We start from the raw sequence: 23,523 nt of genomic DNA on the forward strand, positions 1-23,523 counted from the left end.
CTGGCTTTGGCATGGCCCAACCCTACCTGTTGCCTGTTGTGGGCACTTAGAGAATGAACCATCTGATGGAGGATTTCTCTCTCTCTCTCACTCTCTCTCTCTCACCGATGCTCATCCTTTTAAATAAATAAATATTTTTTAAAAGTTAAAAAGCTAATATTACTTGGCTAAATCCAAAAAGTCTTTAGGCTGATTTTGCAATCAACCTTTGAGCGTCAGATGAACCTCTAAGGATATCATCTTATTGTTCCCCCTAAACAAAAAGCAGAATGTGATAAGCACTGTGCCCCCAACAGCAGTGTTAGGAACAGGGGAAATGAAAGAGACCAGAGGATTGGAGAAGAGTCTTGTGTATTGTCTCCAAAAAGTTCACGGAAATGCAAATTACGAAAAAAATATGCAAGAATTTCAAATTTTTTGCACCAAAAAAAGTATCTTCTATTTTTTTTTATTTGACAGGTAGGGTTGTAGCCAGTGAGAGAGAGAGAGACAGAGAGAAAGGTCTTCCTTCCGTTGGTTCACTCCCCAAATGGCTGCTACAGCTGGCGCTGCGCCGATCCAAAGCCAGAAGCCAGGTGCTTCTTCCTGGTCTCCATGTGGGTGCATGGCCCAAGCACTTGGGCCATCCTCCACTGCCTTCCTGGGCCACAGCAGAGAGCTGGACTGGAAGAGGGGCAACCAGGACTAGAACCAGGCACCCATATGGGATGCTGGCACCGCAGGCAGAGGATTAACCAAGTAAGCCATGGTGCTGGCCTCCCCCCCCCCAAAAAATTCCATTTCTCTTTCACAAACTTTTTGAAGTACTCTTATACAGTGTAGAGGAAAGGTTAAGCTTTGAAGTCAGAGGCATGCATGACTTTGAACCCTGGTTTCACTTTGGCTTTCAGATGTTTGACCAGCCATTTAAGTTCTGAGTGGGAATAATAGAATTTAGTCTACAAGATTGTTTTAAAAACTAAATGGAATAATCTATAAAACTTTTTGTGAATACCAGCTACTTACTTACATTAAATGAATTAATTCCATGGTGCACATATTGCGTTGACTTAAAGGGTTTAGGTCCTGACCAAGGAGTAACACATGACCACAAGGTGGCAGTAGCATATAAGGAGCTGTGTTGATTGGCACTTTGACAAGGCTGAGGGGAAGTCCACAACAGAAGACCAACTAGAAATAACAGGAGGTGGTCACTGAAAAAGAAGTGGCAAGGGAATCTTGGAGAGCATCTGGGTCAGACAATTCTAGGGAGCAACGTGGGTCTGGAGTCTTTTATACCCCCAGGGTTCATGTTATCTACGGCTGGTAGATGTTGGATATAATTGTGCATGGTATACAAAGCAGGAAGCTTTTATTTACTTACTTCTTGATTAATTTACTTAAGAGACAGCCAGACAGATCTTCCATCTGCTGATTTACTCCTGACTGCTAGTTCACTCCCCAAATACCCACAATGGCCAAGGCTGTAGCAGGACAAAATCTGGGACTAGGAATTCAGCCTATATCTCCTACATGGGTGGCAGGTTCCCAACTACTTGATCCATCACCAATGCCTCCCAGGATCTGAATTAGCAGGAAACTGGAATCAGGAGCCAGTGGTGAGACTTGATCCAAGCACTCCAATAAGGAATAAGGGATGTGGGTTCACTACTAGGGAAAACATCCATCCTCTGCAATCTTAAAGTGACTAAAGGTAGGCTTAGTTGGGTTATGTTTAAAGCAACTGAGTATGCAAAACTTTGAATTTGGTCTCACAGGATTTAGGTTAATGGGCCTAGCCTGATGTTAAGACATAAAAATAGAATCAATATCTAGAGCCATCTTTCACCCTGATATGGCACATACCAACACGTATGGACATAAACAGATGGCTAGGGTGTCAGTTGCCACCCTAATATCCTGCTCTGGTCATTTTCCATTTGTTGCCAGATCCATTCTCCACCTTCTCAGCTTCTTTTGTCCCTCAGGAACATGGCCACTAGAGGGCAAACGCCAGGTTTCCTTGCTTTCCGGTTGCTGTTTGGCACAGGGCAGGATGAAGGGTAGCAGGACAGCAACGTTGGGATGTGCATTCTCTCTGCCCCTCACTGCCATGTTGCTCCTGGCACTGCTGCCCTCTGTAGTGCAGAGCTCCTGTCCCTGCAACACCGGTGAGGGCTCCACCCCGTTTACCCTTGTGAACTTGTTGGGGTTCTGACAACCTGCTCTTCCTTATTCCTAGATGCCTCACTCTCCTGTGTGGTTTCCCATAAATCTGCACCTATCTGCATGTGGTCCCTTCCCTAAACTCTCCTCCCTTCAGTCTTTGAGTGAAGGAGCCTTCTCACAGTCAGAACTTATCAGATTGCACTAAATTATGTCTCTATTAATTGAAGGCAAATTTCTCTCTAAGTATTGCAAGCTAAGTGTATAGGTTGAAGGGGTTTTTTTTGTTTTTAAATATTCAAGAAACAGTCGCCAGTGATGACATTAATTTTTTTTAAAAGATTTATTTTATTTATTTGAAAGAGTTACAGAGAGAGGTAGAGACAGAGAGAGAGAGGTCTTCCATCTGCTGGTTCACTCCCCAGTTGGCTGCAACAGCCAGAGCTGTGCCGATCCAAAGCCAGGAGCCAGGAGCCTCTTCCAGGTTTCCCACGCAGGTGCAGGGGCCCAAGTGTCATTCCCCCTCTTCGTGGAGGAACGACACTAGACCCTGCGTTGTTCTTTCGTCTGCTCGGCCCTTCCCCGGTTTGCTGCTGGTCCTATCCGGGTTGGCTGCCGATCCCTCCCACCTCCGTGGAAGGGCGGCTCCCCCTGCTACTTTCCCCACTTCCGCGGGGGAGCGGCACACCACAGGCCAGCTATCTCGGGGGCTGCTCAGATGTTATCCGGATGTTCCCCTTAGATGTTCCCTGGTGCATGTTGTCTCTCTCCTCCTTTATAGTCCTCTTCCCCCAATCCCAACTCTGCTACCCACACACAGAGTATGCTGCTCTCCTCCAATCAGGAGCAGGTTATTGGTCGAACTGGAGGCAGCTGTGTAGAAGTTGTTTACTCCTCTCCCAGCGCCATATTGTGGGAGAGCAGATGCATAGAATAAGTCTTAATTTCAGTAACTTAGTCTAGTCCGAGTTGCTCCCCACACCCAAGGATTTGGGCCATCATCTTCTACTTCTATCCCAAGCTATAACAGAGAGCTGGATGGGAAGAGGAGCAGCCGGGACTGGAACCGGTGCCCATATGGGATGCCGGCGCTTCATGTCAGGGCTTTAACCTGCTGCACTACAACGCTGGCCCCCTGAAGGGTTTTTTTTTTTTTAAGTACTGCATTCATATGACTCAAAAAAAAAATGAAAACTGTTAGAGCTAAAAATAAAAAAAAAAAAACAATGCTCCATTCCTTTCAGCTGTGCCCCTCATCTTGCCAGAACCTCTCTCTCCCACATAGAAGTCTCTATTCTCAGATTCTATGAATCCTTCCAGAATAATGCATATGCAAGAAGATACAAATATAGGTTTATATCTTCTCTTATTTTATATTAAAGGTATATGATACATACTGTTCCGACTCATGTTTCCATTTTTCACTTTTTAGTTCCTAAGATTATTTATATGGCTACGTAATACTTCATTGTAAAAACAAATCATAACTTATCTAACCTCTCCTCATTGATGAATTTTGAGTTTGTTCTTCTAAGTATTTCTTATCATGCAAGAATGTTACAGAAGAACAAATTGGCATATAGTTGTTCATTTTGCATATATACAAGTATGTCTATATAACATTCCCAAAGGGAGAATTACTGGATCAGAGACAGTACACATTACAATGCTAATTAGTGTTGTCTTGTCTTCATTCATGGGTCACACTGAATGCACGCCCCTCCAAGGTGAAGATTGCTCGCTTCTCAACACCCTCACCAAGGGGTACTTTGTTGAACTCCTAGCATCATCTCAAACCACAGACAGTGTGGCAGAAGGTTCACTTAACTGCAGGTAGCAAAGGAGAATGTACTCAATGTGAAATCGCAAAATTAGCTTTAATTCAATAGATTCAATTCAGGTGCCAGAAAAAGAAAGGAAATAGCAAAGTACCCTTTCAAGTGATGCCCACTACATTGTATCATTTATTCTCTGTGTAATATTGCACTTTTACTTCCCCCAAAATGTCTCATTTTTTTACCCTCCAAAGAGTGACAATCAGTGAATCACTGCAACATTTTTTTTCCCTTCTGAAAGTGTCTTTTTCCTGAGGAGTGCTTGGAACTCAAAGCAAACTTATTAGTCCTTAGGGGAAAGCATGTAGTAGCTCCTTTCCTTGCCTATATCCTGAAGGGGTTAGTCACAGAAAAATCATTTCTTTAGCTCAGAGCTGACATAGCTGGCTGCTGGTGGCAGTGGTCCCAGGAGAGTCATTGCAAGGTATAAACAGAGGAAGAATAAGTTCATGCCTTTTCTGCTGTGTTCACTGGTTAACTTTCTAGATGCAATTATCATTTTAGTGCAACACATTGAATGTGTTCCTACCCTGAGCTCTATATTGGCTGACATTAATACAGCAAACTATTTTAAAAATTTTGCAAATGTGAGAAGGCACAACTATTCCGATAAATGTTTTAAACCTATTTCCCAAGGAAAAAGCCTTCACATCTCAATGTGTGTCAACTTCTGAAGGATAAGTAATCTTTCCATGACCAGTTTTAAGTTGCCAAAATGATGCCACTGAATGAAGAATTGGAAAGAGATGCACAATAAACACCATTATATGAGGCAGGGGTGGGGAACTTCCAGTCCCAAGAAATCATTTGTTCTGGTCCTGACGAGGGAACCATTGGAAGGGCTTGCAATTCAACAAATCTATAGCAGGCTAATGTTTAATTTGATAATAGTGTATGGCCTGCAAATGATGTTCTAGATATCCAAATGGCTTTTGGCAGAAAAAAAATATTCCCATCCCCTGAGAGAGTACTTCCAAATGCCCAAGGGAAATGGAATTCAAGCTTGAATTTATTTTGGTGCAAACATTTTTTAAATCCAGGCAAACAAGGGGGTCTTCAGAAGCTTAAGGGAAATGTATGTTATTAAAGAAAAAACACTATGTATTGATTTCAAATACCGTGCACCAAGAAAAATTTATCGTTTAATTGCATTTTTCATGATCTTTGTACCCTTGTATAGGTTTCCGTTATGTGGTATTTTCGCTGTATGGTACAATAAATATATATAACCTCAACAGCAAAGAAAATTGTAAAATAATTAGGAAATTATCTACCTTACCGACTTACTGTCTTTGTTTTCAACATAATTTGTTTAATTTTGCTTATATTATTTATTTTTTAAAGATTTATTTGTTTACTTGAAATTCAGAGTTACACAGAGAGAAGAGAGGCAGAGAGAGAGAGAGAGAGAGAGAGAGAGAGAGAGATCTTCCATCCGCTGGTTCACTCCTCAGTTGGCTGCAATGGCCAGAGCTGCACTGATCCGAAGCCAGGAGCCAACAGCTTCTTCCTGGTCTCCCACGCCAGTGCAGGGGCCCAAGGACTTGGGCCATCTTCTACTGCTTTTCTAGGCCACAGCAGAGAGCTGGATCGGAAGAGGAGCAGCCAGGTCTTGAACCGGCACCCAAATGGGATGCCGGCACTTCAGGCCAGGGTGTTAACCCACTGTGCCACAGCGCCAGCCCCACTTATCATTTAATGTTTAAATAATGGCTGGGTTAGGGCTAGCACTCTGGCATAGTGGGCTAAGCCTCTGTCTGCAGTGCCAGCATCCTATATAGGAGTCGGTTCAAGCCCTGGCTGTCCCTACAATCCAGCTCTCTGCTATGGCCTGGAAAAGCAGTAGAAGATGGCCCAAGTCCTGGAAGAAACTCCTGGATCCTGGTTTCAGATAGGCCTAGCTCCTGCAGTTGTGGCCATTTGGGGAGTGAAATGGAAGATTTCTCTCTCTCTGCCTCTGCCTGTCTTTAACTCTGCCTTTCAAATAAATAAATAAAAATCTTAAAGAAAAATAATGGTTGGGTTTAATTTCTGGTTTGCAAAGTTCTTGAAAATTTCTCCATTGGCTATTGCAAGCTGGTATAGAAGACTCCAGCTCATTAATGAAGGGAAAATATAACAGTCACATAGAAAAGTAAGCCAATGAAGAAAAACTAGTTTATTTTTAGACTTCCAAATCAATCACAGTGGAAAAAACTGCTGGTTTTTCACTCAAATGCAATTTGCCTTCTTTCTTAACAAGAGCAACTTCATTTTGCTAAAGAAAAGGGAAGGTGTATGACTGAGCTCAGGCCAGTGAAATCGGAGCAAAAGTTACTAGATAGGTTTCTGGAAAACCTTCTTTAAAATGGCATTGGGCAGGAGTTGGTGCTGTGGCATAGCGGGTAAATCCTCTGCTGCAGTACCAGCATCCCATATGCACACCAGTTCCGGCCCAGCTGCTCCGCTTCCAATCCAGCACTCTGCTATGGCCTGGGAACATAGTGGAGGACAGCCTAAGTCCTTGGGCCCCTGCACCTGTGTGGGAGACCTGGAAGAAGCTGCAGGCTCCTGGCTTCAGATGGACGCAGCTCCGACCATTGTGGCCAACTGGGGAGTGAACCAGCAGATGGAAGACCTCTCTCTCTCTCTCTCTCTCTCTCTCCCCCTGTATAAATCTGACTTTCAAATAAATTTTTTAAAAAATGGCATTGGGCAGGCATTTGACATAGTGATTAAGACACTGTGTGGTATGACTGTGCCCCACATCAGAGGCTGTGAGTTTGAGTCCTGGTTCCTGTCCCTAATCCAGCTTCCTGTGAAGGCACACCCTGGGAAGCAGCAGGAGATGGTTCTAGTGGTTGGGTCCCTGTCACCCATGTGAGAAACCTGGATTGTGTTCCCAGCTCTCTGTCATCTGGGAATTGAACCAGCAGATAGAAGGCCTCTGTGTCTCCCTCTCTGCTCCTCAAATAAAATAAGTGAATAAAAGTTAAAATGGGCCGGCGCCACAGCTCACTAGGCTAATCCTCCGCCTTGCGGCGCCGGCACCCCGGGTTCTAGTCCCGGTCGGGGCTCCGGATTCTGTCCCGGTTGCCCCTCTTCCAGGCCAGCTCTCTGCTGTGGCCAGGGAGTGCAGTGGAGGATGGCCCAAGTACTTGGGCCCTGCACCCCATGGGAGACCAGGATAAGTACCTGGCTCCTGCCATCGGATCAGCATGGTGCACCAGCCGCAGCGTGCCGGCCGCGGCAGCCATTGGAGGGTGAACCAACGGCAAAAGGAAAATCTTTCTCTCTGTCTCTCTCTCTCACTGTCCACTCTGCCTGTCAAAAAATAAAAAATAAATAAATAAATAAAAACTTTTAAAAAAGTTAAAATGGCATAGATTCTACTGACATTCACCATTTTGCACAGCCAACTGTTTTTCCTTCTCTCTACCTGTATGTGATGGGTGTCATGGCAGCCACTTTGTGAACATTAGGTGACTCTGAGGGTGTCCTCTATTCAGCAGAGAATGGCAACGCAGGAACTATCAGTGTTCTAAGATGTGGATGCTATGATGGAGTCAACACACCCACTCTGAGCAGCCTGCTCTGGACTCCACCTTACTTGAGGAAAAACCTAATGTGATTTTTAAGCCATTTATCTTTAGGTTTTTATAGCTCACATTCAAATAGTATTTCTAGATGATAATAGAGTTACCATTAATTGAGCATCTACCATGTTTCAGATACCATACTAGGTAATTTAACAATGTTGCACCTGGAAAAATTATGCTCTTCTGTACAAATTAGTCATAATTAATTTGGGAAGGTAATAGACTTTTTTGTCCCAGGAAGTATTGATCACCTTTAAATCTATGAGTGCGTACCTTTCCTTCAACAGAAAGTAGATGCTCTAGGAGCTAGATGTATCCTTTCATGTCACAAGGGGCGTTTATTCAAATTCTACCCAAAGAAGTGTTATCAATTTAAATAACAGTATTACATGAGACTTTTACACAGTATTCAAGTACTTGGTTGACTGTGCTAGCAAATATCAAATATGACTGACTTCCTATAGGAAGTACTGTCCTGATGTTCTATAGCTTTGTTATACAGATTTAATTGGAGTAATTCTACTACATTTCTCTATACAGTTTCAAAAGTCTCTAGAAATGTATATTATTAAGTAGACTTATGGGGCTGGCACAGTGGCTTGCAGTAAAGCCACCACCTGCAGTGCCAGCATCCCATATGGGCGCCGGTTCAAGACCCAGCTGCTCTACTTCCCATCCAGCTCTCTGCTATGGCCTGGGAAAGCAGTAGAAGATGGCTCAAGTCCTTGGGCCCTTGTACCCGCGTGGGAGACCCAGAAGAAGCTCCTGGCTCCTGGCTTAACTGGGGAGTGAACCAGCAGATGGAAGACCTCTCTCTCTCTCTCTCTGCCTCTCTTCTATCTGTGTAACTCTGAGTCTCAAATAAATAAATAAATCTTAAAAAAAAAAAAAAGTAGACTTATAGCACTCAGACATAGAGTCCCTGCTGGAATTGCGGGCACAAGGAACTGGCTTATCCACTTCCTTCCTTCAAGTGTGTTGCACCACCTCTGAGTAGTACAACTCTTCCTGAAACTGGCTTCTAGGAGGAGCAGCTGTTAACCAGCCAGAGTAATGAAACTTTTGGCGTGCTGGTCTATCACTACCGTTGCATCCTGACAAGGAAGGTAATTGATTCTGAGCAGTATCTCTTACAAAGAAAACTAGCTTTTATTATAATCAGGCTTGGAAAGTTAACTGTCAAAAAACATCTCTGAGAGGTGGGCATTGTGATGTATGGGATAAAGCCACTGCCTGTGACACCAGCATCCCATATGGGCACCAATTCATGTCCTATCTGCTCCACTTTTTATCCACTTCCCTTCCAATGCACATAGGAAATCAGCAGAAGATGTCCCAAATGTTTGGGCCCAGTACCCACAAAGGAAACCTGGGAGGAGCTCCTGGCTCCTGACTTCTGTGTGGCCCAGCCCCGGGCATTGCAACCATCTGGGGAGTAAACCTATGGATGGAAGACTCTCTCCCTTCTCCTCCTTCTCCTTCTCCTTCTCCTTCTCCTTCTCCTTCTCCTTCTCCTTCTCCTTCTCCTTCTCCTTCTCCTTCTCCTTCTCCTTCTCCTTCTCCTTCTCCTTCTCCTTCTCCTTCTCCTTCTCCTTCTCCTTCTCCTTCTCTCTCTCTGTAAATTTGCCTTTCAAATCAACAAAACAAATCTTAAAGAAAAATCTCTATTATTTTCTTAATTTCTTAAGAGGACTCTTTTTTTGATTGTTCCATCTTGTCTTATGTTTCAGATCATATTTTAGATTTTATAATTCTTATTCTTTTAAAATCCCTTTTCTGTCCTTAGAGACTCTCTTATTCGTGTGTGTATTTAATTTCTTTGAAAGGCAGGGCAGGAGACAGAGAGAAGTATCTTTCATCCCTTGATTCACCGTCCTAATGCCTGCACATGGGTGGCACATGGGTGGCAGGGACCCAAGTACTTGAGCCATCACCTGCTGCCTCCCAGGATGCCTATTAGCAAGAAGGCTGTTGAGAAGCAGAGGAACCAGGACTCTGATACAGGATGTGGGTGTCCCAAGCTGCAACACAACTGCTGCACCAAATGCCAGCCCCTCTTTTTTAATTCTAAAATAAAAATGGAGGAGACTTTCTTGTTTGGTTTGCTTTTGTGAATCTACAGATGAAGCCAATAATAGTTACTAGCACCTGATGGTGTTCACCAATTGTCTTGATGGCCTCGCCTTCCCCTAGGAGAATCTCCCTACTTTATAGCAGTAACAGAAGCACACCAAAGTCAGAATTCCAAAATAAACTATAAAGACATATTCTAAGATTTGTATTGATTTTTTTACTATACGATGAAATGTCTTTTAAAGATACTCTCTCCTAAGTTACTCATATATTTTTCAGTGTGTTACATTTAAAGAGGGGGAAGTCCTATAAATTAATTATGCCTTTTGTGCTTTGGATTTTCCTCCATTGAACTATGAGGTTTCTAAAGCAACAAGCGAATACCTACATCTACTTGAGGGTGTAGGTAATGGTTTTTGGTTGTTGATGAGAAAAATAAAAATGTATTTGGAAAATGCCAAGTTTGAATGAGTTAACTAATTTTGTAAAATAAGAGTTGTTGCTTTTCTGGGTGCCAGTTCACAGCTGCCAGAGAGCATGCGATCCAGGGTTGCGTTGTTTTTTTTTTTCTCTGTGGTTCACACGATGTCTTACTCAGGGCCTGAGACAGGCAGTAAATGGCAGTTTCCACTTACTGAGTCCTTACTCTCGCTGGACATGTATGACATCACTTCAACATCACAATGAAACTAAGAGGCTATCATTGTTATTATTTTTATTTCACAAATGATAACTAGAAGCTCACTCACAACTGCAGGCACAGCTCTGAAGCTGAATTCAGTCTTGTCTTACTCCAGCATCTTTGCACTGAAATTTCATGGCCATATTGTGAGTATCAGTAGATAGTCAAGGAATGCTTGAAGCTGGCATGGTGGAGCTACAGGCTCTTTAAAGTGCTCCCCTTAGGGTGGACATTTGGCACAGTGGTTAAGGCACCACTTGGGCAGCCCACACCCCTTATCAGAGTGCCTAGTTCAAGTCCCAGCTCTGCTTCCAATCCAGCTTCCTGATTATACACACCTTAAGTAGCAGCAGATGGTGGCTTAAGTACCTGGATCCCTGTCACCCATGTAGAAGACCTGGATGGAGTTCCTAGCTCCTGGCTTCAGGTTGGTCATCCCAGATATTGTGGGCATTTGGGAACTGAATCAGTGGATGGATGATATGTTTGTCTTTCTGCCTTTTAAATAACATGAAAATAAATGTTAGAAACAATAAAGTCCTATCCTTCAAAAATAAGTCCTTGCTTAATTCTCTGATTGCATTTCTGTTTAGTTTACCTAGCCCCACACTGTACCCATTAAAACCATCACCTAGGGCCAGTGTTTTGGCACATCAGGTAAAGCTGCCGACTGCAATGCTGGCATACCATATGGGCACTGGTTTGTGTCCCAGCTGCTCCACTTCCAGTTCAACTCCCTGCTAATGGCCAACAAAAGATGGCCCAAGTGTTTGGACCCCTGTCACCCACATGGTAGACCCAGATGAGGCTCCTGGCTCCTGGCTTCTGCCTTGCTCAAGCCCTGGCCATTGTGACCACTTGGGAAGTGAACCAGTGGATGGAAGATCTCACTCTGTCTCTCCCTCTCTCTATAATTCTAGCTTTCAAAAGAGAGACATGGATAGAGAGAGAGAGAGAGAGAGAGAGAAAAGAAAAGAAAAGAAAGAGAGAGAGAGAGAGAGAAGGAGGAAGGGAGGGAAGGAGGGAGGAAGGACATCATCTGTTAAAGTGAATCAGGTTTTTTTTTTTTTTAATTTTTTTTATTTGACAGAGTTGGTGAGGGAGAGAGACAGAAAGGTCTTCCTTCCATTGGTTCACCCCCAAAATAACCACTACGGCTGGTGCTGCGCCGATCCAAAGCCAGGAGCCAGGTGCTTCCTCCTGGTCTCCCATGCAGGTGCAGGGGCCCAAGCACTTGGGCCATCCTCCACTGCCCTCCTGGGCCACAGCAGAGAGCTGGACAGGACTAGAAGCCAGCGCCCATATGGGATGCTGGCGCCGCAGGCGGAGGATTAACTAAGTGAGCCACAGCGCCGGCCCCAAAGTGAATCACTTTGATCTAACGATTTCCTACCTGCTAGAGAAAAGAACTTCAGTGTCCTAGCTATTTTGTTATTTAGAGAAAAAAAGAAAATGAGGGCAGACTGGGAAGATTTTATAGTAGGATCAGCTTTATTCAATGACATGCCCCATGTGGAGTTGTAAGATAGCCCTGAGGCAATGAAGGATGCAGGAGGGAAACTGAGAAGACACCAAAAGTCTACTAATTTTACTTTGTAAATGTGCCTGAGGCATTGTGTGTGTGTGTGTGTGTGTGTGTGAGAAACAGATCCACATGCCACTGATTGTCATGTCTGGCTTCTCAGCAATAGATTAGGAGCAGTTGTTCTGAGACTTGACAGATAGAAATTTTTTAAATAATTAGAACCCAATCAGAATACTCTTTGTGAGTAGACCACACTAAACCAGTGCTGAGGATCATAGTTTTAAATTGATGATTTAAAAACGCCTTTCAGGTCTTGCTATATCCCAGAGTCATCATTCAGAAATCCATTACATGTATTTTGGTTATCTCAGTCATTTTGGTTGTTTGGAGAAACCCAGATCTACACAGTAGAAGGACAGTGAAGCAATGCAGACACGCACATTCTGCAAGAGATGGCTGCTCTCCCCTCTGATATTTGTACATTCTTGCTAACAGGCAAAAAGAAAGCTAGGTGGCTTCATAGATGCTATATTAATTTCTTATTGTCTCCTTATATGAGCACAGTGTAGTGACTTAAAACAACACAAATTTGTAATGCCACAGTTTCTCTAGGTCAAAAGTCTGACACAGGTACCACTGAGAGACCTGCCACCAAGGTTGCTAAGAAAGGATGCCATTCAGGAGGTTGTCATGGAAGAGATATTATTCAGAGCTGACAACCCTCCCTTCCCAAGATGCAACAATAGATACTGATTGACAAGCATCCCAAAGGCTTCATTCTCCTATCATTCATGTGTCTGCATTCATCTACTCATATCATTCAAGGTGTTGGCAGGGCTGCTTATTTTGGTGGAGGCTGTAGAAGGGATTCCATGTTCTGGACTTCTTCAAATTCTAGAGCTGCCCACGTTCCTTTCCTCATGGGCATGTTCCACCTGCTTCAAAGTTTATAACACACCATTGCTCTGACCTTGCTTCTGTCCTCAAGTCTCTCACAACATTGACATACTCTTCATCCTAGATTTGAGCCCAACTGATTAATCTCCCCATTTCAATGTAATTAATACTTTTTTAAGATTCTATTTATTTATTTGAGAGGTAGAGTTACAGACAGTGAGAGGGAGAGACAGAGAGAAAGATCTTCCTTCCATTGGTTCACTCTCCAAATGGCCACAACAGCCAGAGCTGCGCCAATCCTAAGGCAGGAGTCAGGTGCTTCCTCCTGGTCTCCTATGCGGGTGCAGGGGCGCAAGCACTTGAGCCATCTTCTAGTGCTTTCCTGGGCCACAGCACAGAACTGGAATGGAAGAAGAGCAGCCAGGACTAGAACCAGCACCCTGGTTCATGGAATGATGGCACCACAGGCAGAGGATTAACCTACTGCGCCATAGCACCAGCCCCTCAATGTAATTAATCTTAATCATATCTGCAAAATCCCCTTTTGCCATTAAGTGGCATATTCAATGATCCCAGAGACAGGACTTGGACATCTTCAGGGGTTATTATCCTGCCAACCACAAATAGCTGAACTTGAAATATTTTTGAATGACTTTACAAGGTTCACCCTCCACGGGGCAATGAAGAAATTCTCTGTGAAGATAACAGAGTAAGGCTTCATTCCCAGTGTGACCCAAGAGTTGACCCTTCCGTGGCAAACTCAGAGGCAGTAAGTTCAAGAACAATTCACACTGGCCAGTGGACTCTCTTTGTGAGTAGACCTTGTAGCACTGGGAGGAATAAAAGCAGCTTTGTTGCTTCAACTTGAAGATTTTTAATGTAAATTTGAAAACTTCATGATTTTAAGGGGCATGAAATCCATTCCACACAGAGAAAAAGTCATAGTAACAGGATGAAACATCAATTCTTGCTCTAAGCATAGCAAGGGATGGTAACTCACTATTCATTTAAACGCTGTGCGGTTGTAATTGCTTGAAGTTTCTTCTGCCATCATGCTGAAATGTGCCCATGTTAGGTTCACATGTGGTTCATGGGTTTCCCTTATGGAAGTGCACAAGCGAAAAATCTAATTCAGCTCCAATTTGCTGACTGGTTTTTGAGGGGACATAGAACCATGCTGGGCCACTGAGTTGCATTAGTCAGGATAAAGAAACTGAGAACGTTTTACAGTTTGTATCAAGAATAGCTTAAGCAACAAAGAAACCTGTGAGAGTTAAAGAGATATAAAACATAATTGGATCCCCTCAATTTTTCTTAAATCACACTACAATTTTCTTACTCAGATGTGTCACAAGGAAAGAAAAATAAAAACAAAATTCCACAATGAACTTTAAGCCAGAGAGTTTAAACTTGAAATTTCCTTCAAAACATTAAAGATCACCTCAGTTGTTAAAACTTTTAAGAAAACAATTTTTCATTTTCTTTATGAAATATAATTTGAAATAGTGTAATTTCGCATTAAAATAATCTAAATAGCTTTGCTCATGTTCTCAGTTAAGATAAATTTTAGGGGCAGACATTTGACACAACAGTTAAGATGTGGGGCCGGCACTGTGGCACAGCAGGTAAAGCCGGCGCCTACAGTGCCAGCATCCCATGTGGACGCTGGTTCGAACCCCAACTGCTCCACTTCTGATCTAGCTCTCTGCTATGGCCTGGGAAAGCAGTAGAAGATGGCCCAAGTCCTTGGGCCCCTGCGTCCATGTGGGAGACCTGGAAGAAGCTCCTGGCTCCTGGCTTCAGATCAGCGCAGCTCTGGCCATTGTGGCCAATTGGGGAGTGAACCATCGGATGGAAGACCTCTCTCTCTCTCTCTCTGTCTCTCTCTCTCTCTGTCTCTCTCTCTCTCTCTCTTCTCTCTCTGTGTAACTCTGACTTTCAAATAAATAAAATAAAATAAATCTTTAAAAAAATGCTACTTGGGATGCCCACACCCCATGTTGGAGTGCCTGATTCAATTCCTGGCTCTTCCACTACTAATCCAGTTTGCTGCTAATGTGCACCCTGGGAGACAGTAATGATGACTCAAGTATCAAGGTCCCTGCCACCCACGTGCAAGACCCATGTTGAGTTCCATGCTCCTGGTTTCTACCTGGCCCATCTCTGGCTGTTGTCAGCATTTGGGGAATGAACCAGTGGATGGAAGATCTGTCTGTCTCTCTCTACCTTTCAAATAAAATGAGATGAATTAATTAAAATTTTTAAAAATAAGATACAGTTTTATCCTAATAACAATAAGAAATTAAATGCTGAAATTCTAAAGAAACAGAGAAAAGATCAGCAATTTCCAAAAATCTGGTTAATAGACAATTCAGATGCATTATGTTTTAAAACCAACGAGTTTTTTTAAAGCATATGTCTCCTATTTTGTACTGAACTTTTAAAACTCATTAAGTGAGGCTGGCATTGTGGTACAGTGAGTTAAGTCGCCACATAGGACCAGACATCCAATATGAGAATGCAGATTCAAATCCCAGATGCTCTACTTCTGATCCAGCTCCCTGCTAATGCACTTAGGAAAGAAGATAATGATGGCCAAGTGTTTGGGCCCCTGCCACACATGTGGGAAACCCACATGGAGCTTCAGTCTCCTTGCTTAAGGCTAGACCTTGCTGTTGGGGTCATCTGGGGGGTGAACCAGTAGATGGAAGATCTTTCTCTCTCTCTCTCTCTGCTTTTCAAATAAATAAGTAAATCTTTTTTAAAAACCTAAGTAATGAGTTTTCTAATGTATCTCCCTTTTTGTAGTCATGCTTTTCTTCCCACATTTTCAAAAAACATTTACTTTAATATTTGTAAATACATAATAAAAGTAAAGGAAATCCACTCAACAGGTTTAAATACTTTAAGAATTTAGAAAGATGAAACATTCTGTTTCTTAAAGTTTGTTGATTTATAAGAAGTCTAGTAAACAAACTGAATCTATCAAAACACCATTTATCAGTGTTTTTTAAAAAATACTGGAAAACATAGGAAATCAGGGGAAGATGTTTTTAAAAGAGGGAATAATCTTAATCATAGAAGTGTCAACTTTTTGAAACGATGAAAAGCAACATGTTCAGAAAATGAGTATTTGATTGACAGGTGGGAATTCGCACAAAAGCTTTCGGAGTTTGATCCCAGTGTCTTCTGTGAAGGTTTTGAATTATAAAAATTATGAACCGATCATGTTGTTCTGAGGTAATTTTGCAATTGGACTGTTATTTGGCTCAATTTATTTTCTGCTTTTGTTAAGTATAATGGCTGTTAAAATGTACTTTAAGTGAAATGGCCTGTGGTTTCACCTAAAATTAAACTTTAAACACAACATAAGGCAAATGACATCCGTATTTGCCACAAAATTCTGGTTCTGCCTAGACAAATTACATTTGGTGAGATAATTCTGAACAGGATATAGGTTAATTGAATAATATTCTTTAATCAGTAATCTTGGATAGTTACTACAAAAATGCAAATAATCCCAAGTTCAATTGTATCATTAGTATTCCTATCACCTTTTTTTTCAACCTCATATCATTTTATTTTTTAATATTCACTCCTATAGGATATTTCTGGCCTAACTTGGGCCTGCCTGAAAACCAGATTCTGAGACAGAGACGTGTGTCTCAGAGGTCTCACGCTCTCAGGAACACTTTGTGCTGTACAGTGGAAGAAGCAGAGGAAGAAGTTGAAATGCGATGCCCATGTAAGAGTCCTCAAATTGAGGCAAAGGGCCCCTTTAAGCCCCCTTCAGAAGGAAGGGCTTACCCACTTGCCTAGAAGTTGAGGCAATAAATGCCTTCATTGTGAAGGCAGGGGTTACTCTACTACAAGTCTCAAACTCAAAGAAAACTTTTTTTTAAGATTTATTTATTTACTTGAAAGGCAGTTACAGAGAGGCAGAGGCACAGAGAAAGAGGTCTTCCATTCACTGGTTCACTCCCGAGTTGGCAGTAACGGCCAGAATTATCCTGGTCCAAAGCCAGGAGCCAGGATCTTCTTCCAGGTCTCCCACACGGGTGCAGGAGCCCAAGGTCTTGGGTCATCTTCTACTGCTTTCCCAGGCCATAGGAGAGAGCTGGATTGGAAATGGAGCAACAGGACTCAAACAGGCACCCATATGGGATGCCAGCACTTCAGGCGGTGGCTTCACCTGCTATACCACAGCACCGGCTTGAAAACTCTTTCAATGTATGTTGACATTACAGTTATTCTATTGTTAATACTGCAATTTAGATCTAAAAAGAACATTTGGCATCAAGACCAACCAAATAATGTTAAAAGACACTGGGCTAATGCTGTTCCCCTGAATTACAATTGATCTATCTACCTGCCTATGCTATATTCCCATTTGGATACCAAAGTGGCATGGCAAAACATACATCAAAAATTTGATTTCCCCAGTTCAGTAAGTGGTACAATTACTCTTCTAAGTGCTCAAGTTAGTCATCTGATTCATTATATTTTGTTCCTTTCTGAACATCCAATCCATTTGTGCATCAAATAGGCTCTTCCTTCAAAATATAACTGGAATCAGATCACCTATACACTATTATTACCTTGGTAAAGCCACAGTCTCCACCCTGCAGTCCTCTGGTCTCTCCTCTTTTTGCGTATAATCTGTTTTCCACATATCAGGTAATGGTTCTTTTAAATTTAGGAACCGTCCTGCCACTCCCTTGCTCAAAACCTTGTAAAGTCTCCATAACCCCTCCCAGTCTCCCTGAGTATCTCTTTGCCTTAACCACCTACCGATTTCCTGTAACTGACTCTTCTCTGGCTACTCTCCCTGCTAGTTTTTGAACACACCCTCCAGACTCCCTCCCTCCACGGCCTTTTCACTTTCTGTTTTCTCTGCTTTTCTTAGCACTTGAAAGACAATTGTATTTACTTGTTTATGAATCCTTGAATTAAGTTAATTCACATTCAGCTCTGTCTAGGCAATTCATCTCAACTTGCTCATGGTTTGCCATGATGATGACTCTTGTAAACAAGGCAAAAAACAGATTTGCTTGAAGCGCGTTCATTATGCATATGAGCACTTGATTAGAAATATGGCAACGGGAAATAAATAACCTCTTAAAAGTTCATTACTGAATGATGCTATCATGGTCTAAATAAGCATAGTGTGAATTTCAGACTGATTCATTAATCATTAGAAGACAACTCTAATCAGTGGAATGTGACTCTAACTTTCAGGCAATTGTACTTGATTGAAAATAGCAGCCGATTAAGGAAAAAAAAAAGTACAAATGATTGGCTAGAAGAAAAAAAAAACTTTAAATCTTAAACATAATGACTGCATTGATTGCTAAAAATTGAGTTGTTTAAAACATACAAAATATTACGGCTACCCTGAAGTAATCCTGTACAATGAAGTTTATGAGAGCCATTTGTAGGTTCTGTGGAGACAGTATTCACTCTCTGAAAAAGAAACCTGATCGTACATGCTCTGATGGGACTTGAAGCCAGCATCTTTAGCAGCTGGGTGTGCAGTCTATTTCCTGGTCATTTTAATTTGCGGTTCCCTAATATCATATGATATTGGGTATCTTTTCAAATGCTTATTTGCCATTGTGTATCTTCAATGGGCTGTCTGCTCAGATCTTTGCCCATTTTTAAACTGTGTTGTTTTGTGCTTTAGTGTTAAGAGTCCTTTGTGGGGCTGTGTTGTGACACAGTAGGTTAAGCCACCATATCGTATGGCATCCCATAACAGAGCTCTGGTTCCTTTTCTGGCTGCTCCACTTCAAATCCAGCTCCTGCTAATGTTCCTGAGAAAGCAGAATATGGCCCAAGTGCTTGGGCCCCTGCTACCCATGTTGGAGACCTGCATGGAGTTCCTGACTTTGGCTTCATCCCAGCTCAACCCCAGCTGTTGAGGCTACTTGGGGAGTTAACTGCAGTTGGAAGATGTTTCTTTCATTCTCTCTCAGATTCTCCCTCTTTCTCTCTGTCACTCTGCCCTTCAAATAAATATATCTTATTTTTAAAAACAAGAGTCCTTTGTGTACTTTCAACACAAGTCCTTTATCAGATGTTTGGCTTACAAAGATTTCCTCCCAGTGTGTGATTTGTCTTTTCATTCTCTCATTAGTGTCCTTTACATAGCACAGGCTTCTATTTCCAATGGAGCCCAAGTTCATAATTTTTCTTTCATGTTTCACACATTTAGTGTTGTATCCAAAAAGTTTTCTAAAAACCCAAGGTATATTCTACTATATGTCTTATTGAGTTAAACCAGCTCAAGTAGACAATATACATTGCTACATCTAAGCCACAAACAAAATCTTAGTTACAAAAATAAAAAACTATTTAGGGGCTGGCACTGTGATATAGCAGGTTAAACCTTGTTCTGCTGTGCCAGCATCCCATATGGGCATCGGTTTGGGTCCTGGTTGTTCCACTGCCATTCAACTCCTTGCTAATGCACCTGGGAAAGCAGCAGCAGATGGCCCAAGTCTTTTGGCTCCTGCAGCCATGTGGTACACCCTTGAGGAAGCTCCTGGTTCCTGGCCACAGATTATCCCAGCTCTGGCCTTGTGGCCATTTGTAGAGTGAACCAGTGATTGAAAGATCTCTCTCTCTCTCTCTCTCTCTCTCTCTCTGTAACTCTGCCTTTCAGATAAATAAATAAATATTTTTTAAAAAATTTTAAAATTATTCAAATTCAACTTAAAATTAAATATGAGGATACTTTAAAATTTTGTGGAAAATTAAATTAAAAGTTGTTTATTTTGGTGGAAAAAATAGAAACCAATGCATAGTTCTTTTTACATTTTTCATAAACTTTTTGAAGATCCCTCATATTTGTGATCCTATTGATAATTTTCGTTAACAGTTGATAGCTTCATCTATGTGCTTTTTTTTTCAATTAAAAAAAATAATTTATTTGACAGGCCAAGAGACAGAGAAAGACAGAGAGTAATCTCTCATATATTGACACACTCCTCAAATGCCTGCAGTAGTGGGGGCTGGAGCAGGTAGAAGTCTGGAGCCAGGAACTCTCTCCAGGTGTCCCATTTGGGTGGCAGGAAGCTGAGTGCTTGAGTCATCATCTGCTGCCTCCTACTGCGAGATTAGCAGGATGCTGGATAAGAATCAGAGTTGGGACTTGAACTTGGGCACCCCAAGAGGTTTCTTAACCACTTTGCCAAATGCTTACCCCCACCTATGTACTTTAAAAAAAAAAACAAGTGTACAGTTGAATACCTTCTGTAACAAAAATCAGTTCCTAAAAATAGAAACATGAATTGGCTAGAGAAACTGCTTGCTGCCTCCCTCCAAAACAAGAACTGTAATAGATCATTACAGCATTCCTAATAAGTGACATGGAAACAAATCTCCACTCTTTATTTAAGTACTCTGCTCAGTTTAATTCAAGAATATTTCAAGGATACAAAGTGACTGAATAAAAGATTTTGTTAGCTGCAACTGCTTTAAAAATGATCCAGAGCTTCATTGGCTGATGGAGCAGATTTGTTTGTCACTATAATCCTTGACTGTAGTTTTCAACAGTTTTTGTAAAGCATAAATTCATTGTCATTAATAAGTAAATGTCTTAACTAAGCATATAAATGGAAGTTTTACTAGTTAAATAGTTCTTTAATCTGATTTATATTTTTGGATTCTACTGAAAATTTTGTTTGAAAAAAGTATTTACTCCTTAAAATACTTGAAAATAATATAATCTAAATATTAAAATAAAACAAATATAGCATCATCCCATCATCATCAACCTAGAATTGCAATGTATGAAGTAACACAAAATTTAATAACTGTTGGGGGCCTGCGCTCTGGCATAGTGGGCTAAACCTCCATCTGCAGTGCTGGCATCCCATATGAGAGCTGGTTTGAGTCCTGGCTGCTCCTCTTCTGATCTAGGTCTCTGGTACAGCCTGGGAAAGCAGTGGAGGATGGCCCAAGCGCTTCGACCCCTGCACCCACATAGGAGACCTGGAAGAAGCTCCTGGCTCCTGGCTTCAGATCGGCTCCGCTCTTGCCATTTTGGCCATCTGGGGAGTGAACCAGTGGATAGAAGACCTTTCTCCGTGTCTCTCCTTCTCTCTGTAACTTTACCTCTCAAAGAAATAAATATCTTTAAAAAATTTTAATAACTTTAATTGGAACAGTTCAAACTTTAACCTAGTCAAAAGAAAAGAAGAAAAACAATAAATGTAGTTGAGGAAATAGCCACAGATTTAAAGAAAGTTTAAATAATCAAAATTGACTGTGATTAAACTCCATGAAAAAATATTTTAAAACAATAATGAAAAGATTAATTTTCCAAGAAGATATATATTACTAAAACTGAACTCTCCAATGAGAAAAAAATACTCAAAAAGGCAGATGAAATCTGTCAAAGAGCTACTCCTTTGCAAATGTGGCCAGTGCTGTGGGCTTATGTACATAAAGCCATTTCCTTCAGCAGGTCATCCAGGAGTGGCATTTGACTGTAGTCACTTTACATGTGCAAGGCAGGGTGACTACTCATGTGGCTCTGGGCTTTCTGGTTCAAGCCTTGCCAAAGGGCATAATACCCACATAGAGATTAACATTTCTCTGAAGCTGTGCTCAACTTCCCAGGACATGTGGAAAATATCATGTGATTATTTTGGGGGAGTAAAGTCTGGCGACAAGTTCACTGTGCCCAAAAGCCACCTCAAGTTTCTGTTTCTTCCACTTGTTTCTTCTCTTTGATTTCTCCTCCTTCTGTTTCTTAGAAATTGAGTAAAATTTCTCATTCATAATGACCCCTTCCTTATCCTAACCTCCCCAATACTTGCATGTACTATTATAAGTTTACTGTCTCTTTTTTAAAAAGTTCTTTTCTTTTTTTAATTAAAAAACAATTTGAAAGAGACATACAGGGAGCCGGCACCGTGGCGTGCTAGGTTAATCCTTTGCCTAAGGTGCCGGCATCCCATGTGGGTGCTGGTTCTAGTTCTGGCTGCTCCTCTTCCAATCCTGCTCTCTGCTGTGGCCTGGGAAGGCAGTGGGAGATGGCCCAAGTCCTAGGGCTCCTACACCCGCTTAGGAGACCAGGAGGAAGCAACTTTTTCCTGGCTTTGGATCAGTGCAGCTCCAACCATTGCGGCCATTTGGGGAGTGAACCAATGGAGGGAAGACCTTTCTCTCTGTCTTTCCCTCTATCTGTCTGTAACTCTACCTCTCAAATAAATAAATAAAATCTTAAAAAAAAAAAAAAGAAGAAGAAGAGGGAGAGACATACAAACAGAAAAGGCTTCTATCCACTGATTCACTCCCCAGATGAAGCCTGGAGTCAAAAATTCAAAATCCAGATTTCCCATGTGAGTAGCAGGAAGCTTGTTCCATGAACCATCACTATGACCTCCTAGGGTTTACATTGGCAGGAATCTCAAGTCAAGAGACAGAACCAGGAATCAAACCCAGGGATGCAGGTGCCTTAACTTCTGGGTTACACAGACACACCCCATGAGTTTATTCTTATTCACATGCTTTCTTTGTTTATTTATCAGTCTTACCATGCATATGTATGATTATGGTCCACCATTTTTGCAGAATATTTATCTTTGTCCAGAGCTGTTGAAATTTAAGTATTGAAAGGTAAGTAAATATATATATATATTAGAAAAACAATTTCTATTAAGCATTTATTTTAGATAAATAATATTTATAATTATGGATAAATGTAGAGACATGATAGCTTCAAATTGTAGCAACATAGTCATCATATCTGTTTAAAGTCAATATAACCAATATTAATATACTTCATTGTGTTTCACACATTAGTGATAATTGTAAAGATAGTTTATAAATACAAAAGTTTACTAGCTTGAATACGCACATTTATGTTAATGTTGGCTACATATCAATGATTTTTTTAAAAAAAGTTTACACTTTCTTACTGAAAATATACTTCTCTTTTCCTAAATGTCCACCTCAGGCTGCTATTAGGAAATCTTCCCCCGTTTTAGCCCCTGTCACCAGACAAAATGATTGGATGATAAGGGGTTTTGATCCAGATTTGGGTTCTGCAATCTCCAGCCTTGTATTCATTAACAAGCAAATAAGGAGTCTATCCTTTAAAAACTCTGGCATGTCCATATTTCACATTAAATCAAAATATAGTACCATACTCATGTAAAATATCCATGATTGAAGTCGTATCTATAAAAGGTCATGTGAGGAAAGTTTTTGGTGTATTCTGCTTTGCTTTATTTTTAAATCCAGTTTCAGAAATTCAGCAACCGACAAATCAACCTGCGGTCATGCATTGCTTAACAGTGAAGACATGTTCTGAAAACTGCATCTTTAGATAAACTTGCTGTGTCAACATCACAGAGTATACTTACAAAACTAAAATGGCTGTCTTACATCACTGAGCAATGTACTCTTATGCAACCAAAGTGATATATACAGGCTGAATTTGGTCTAAACATCATATGTGGAGCATGACTGAATTATAGAACAAATACTAACAGAAAACTAATGCTTAAAATTTTTTCAACAGGTAAGACATCATTTGCTTTTATAGATAGTTGGGTGGCCAGTGATATGGCACAGCAGGTTAAGCTGCCATTGAGATGCCAACAGCACATATGAGACCACTGGTTTGGCTCTCAGCTGTTTCACTGCCAATCCAGCTCTCTGTAAGGCAACCTGAGAGGCAGCACATGATGAGTCAAGTGCTTGGGCTCCTGCCATTCACATGGGAAACCCCGATAGAGTTCCTGGCTCTTGGCTTTGGACTGATCTAGCCTAGGT

The 23,523-nt window shown here is 41.5% G+C and overlaps 1 long non-coding RNA gene across 1 annotated transcript in view; it reads right to left on the reverse strand.

The window, feature by feature from the left end:
- Nucleotides 1–22,344, reverse strand: part of LOC127493948 (uncharacterized) — a 48,682-nt gene extending 26,338 nt beyond the window's left edge. Inside the window, exon 1 of the long non-coding RNA XR_007924576.3 lies at nt 22,281–22,344. This is a non-coding gene — a long non-coding RNA (uncharacterized LOC127493948). The remainder of the gene's footprint in view (nt 1–22,280) is intronic.
- Between the last annotated feature and the right edge of the window lie 1,179 nt (nt 22,345–23,523).

The sequence above is a fragment of the Oryctolagus cuniculus genome, chromosome 4, assembly GCF_051225735.1.
Source record: "Oryctolagus cuniculus isolate XC-2025 breed Fujian yellow rabbit chromosome 4, ASM5122573v1, whole genome shotgun sequence".
Classification (NCBI taxonomy): domain Eukaryota; kingdom Metazoa; phylum Chordata; class Mammalia; order Lagomorpha; family Leporidae; genus Oryctolagus; species Oryctolagus cuniculus.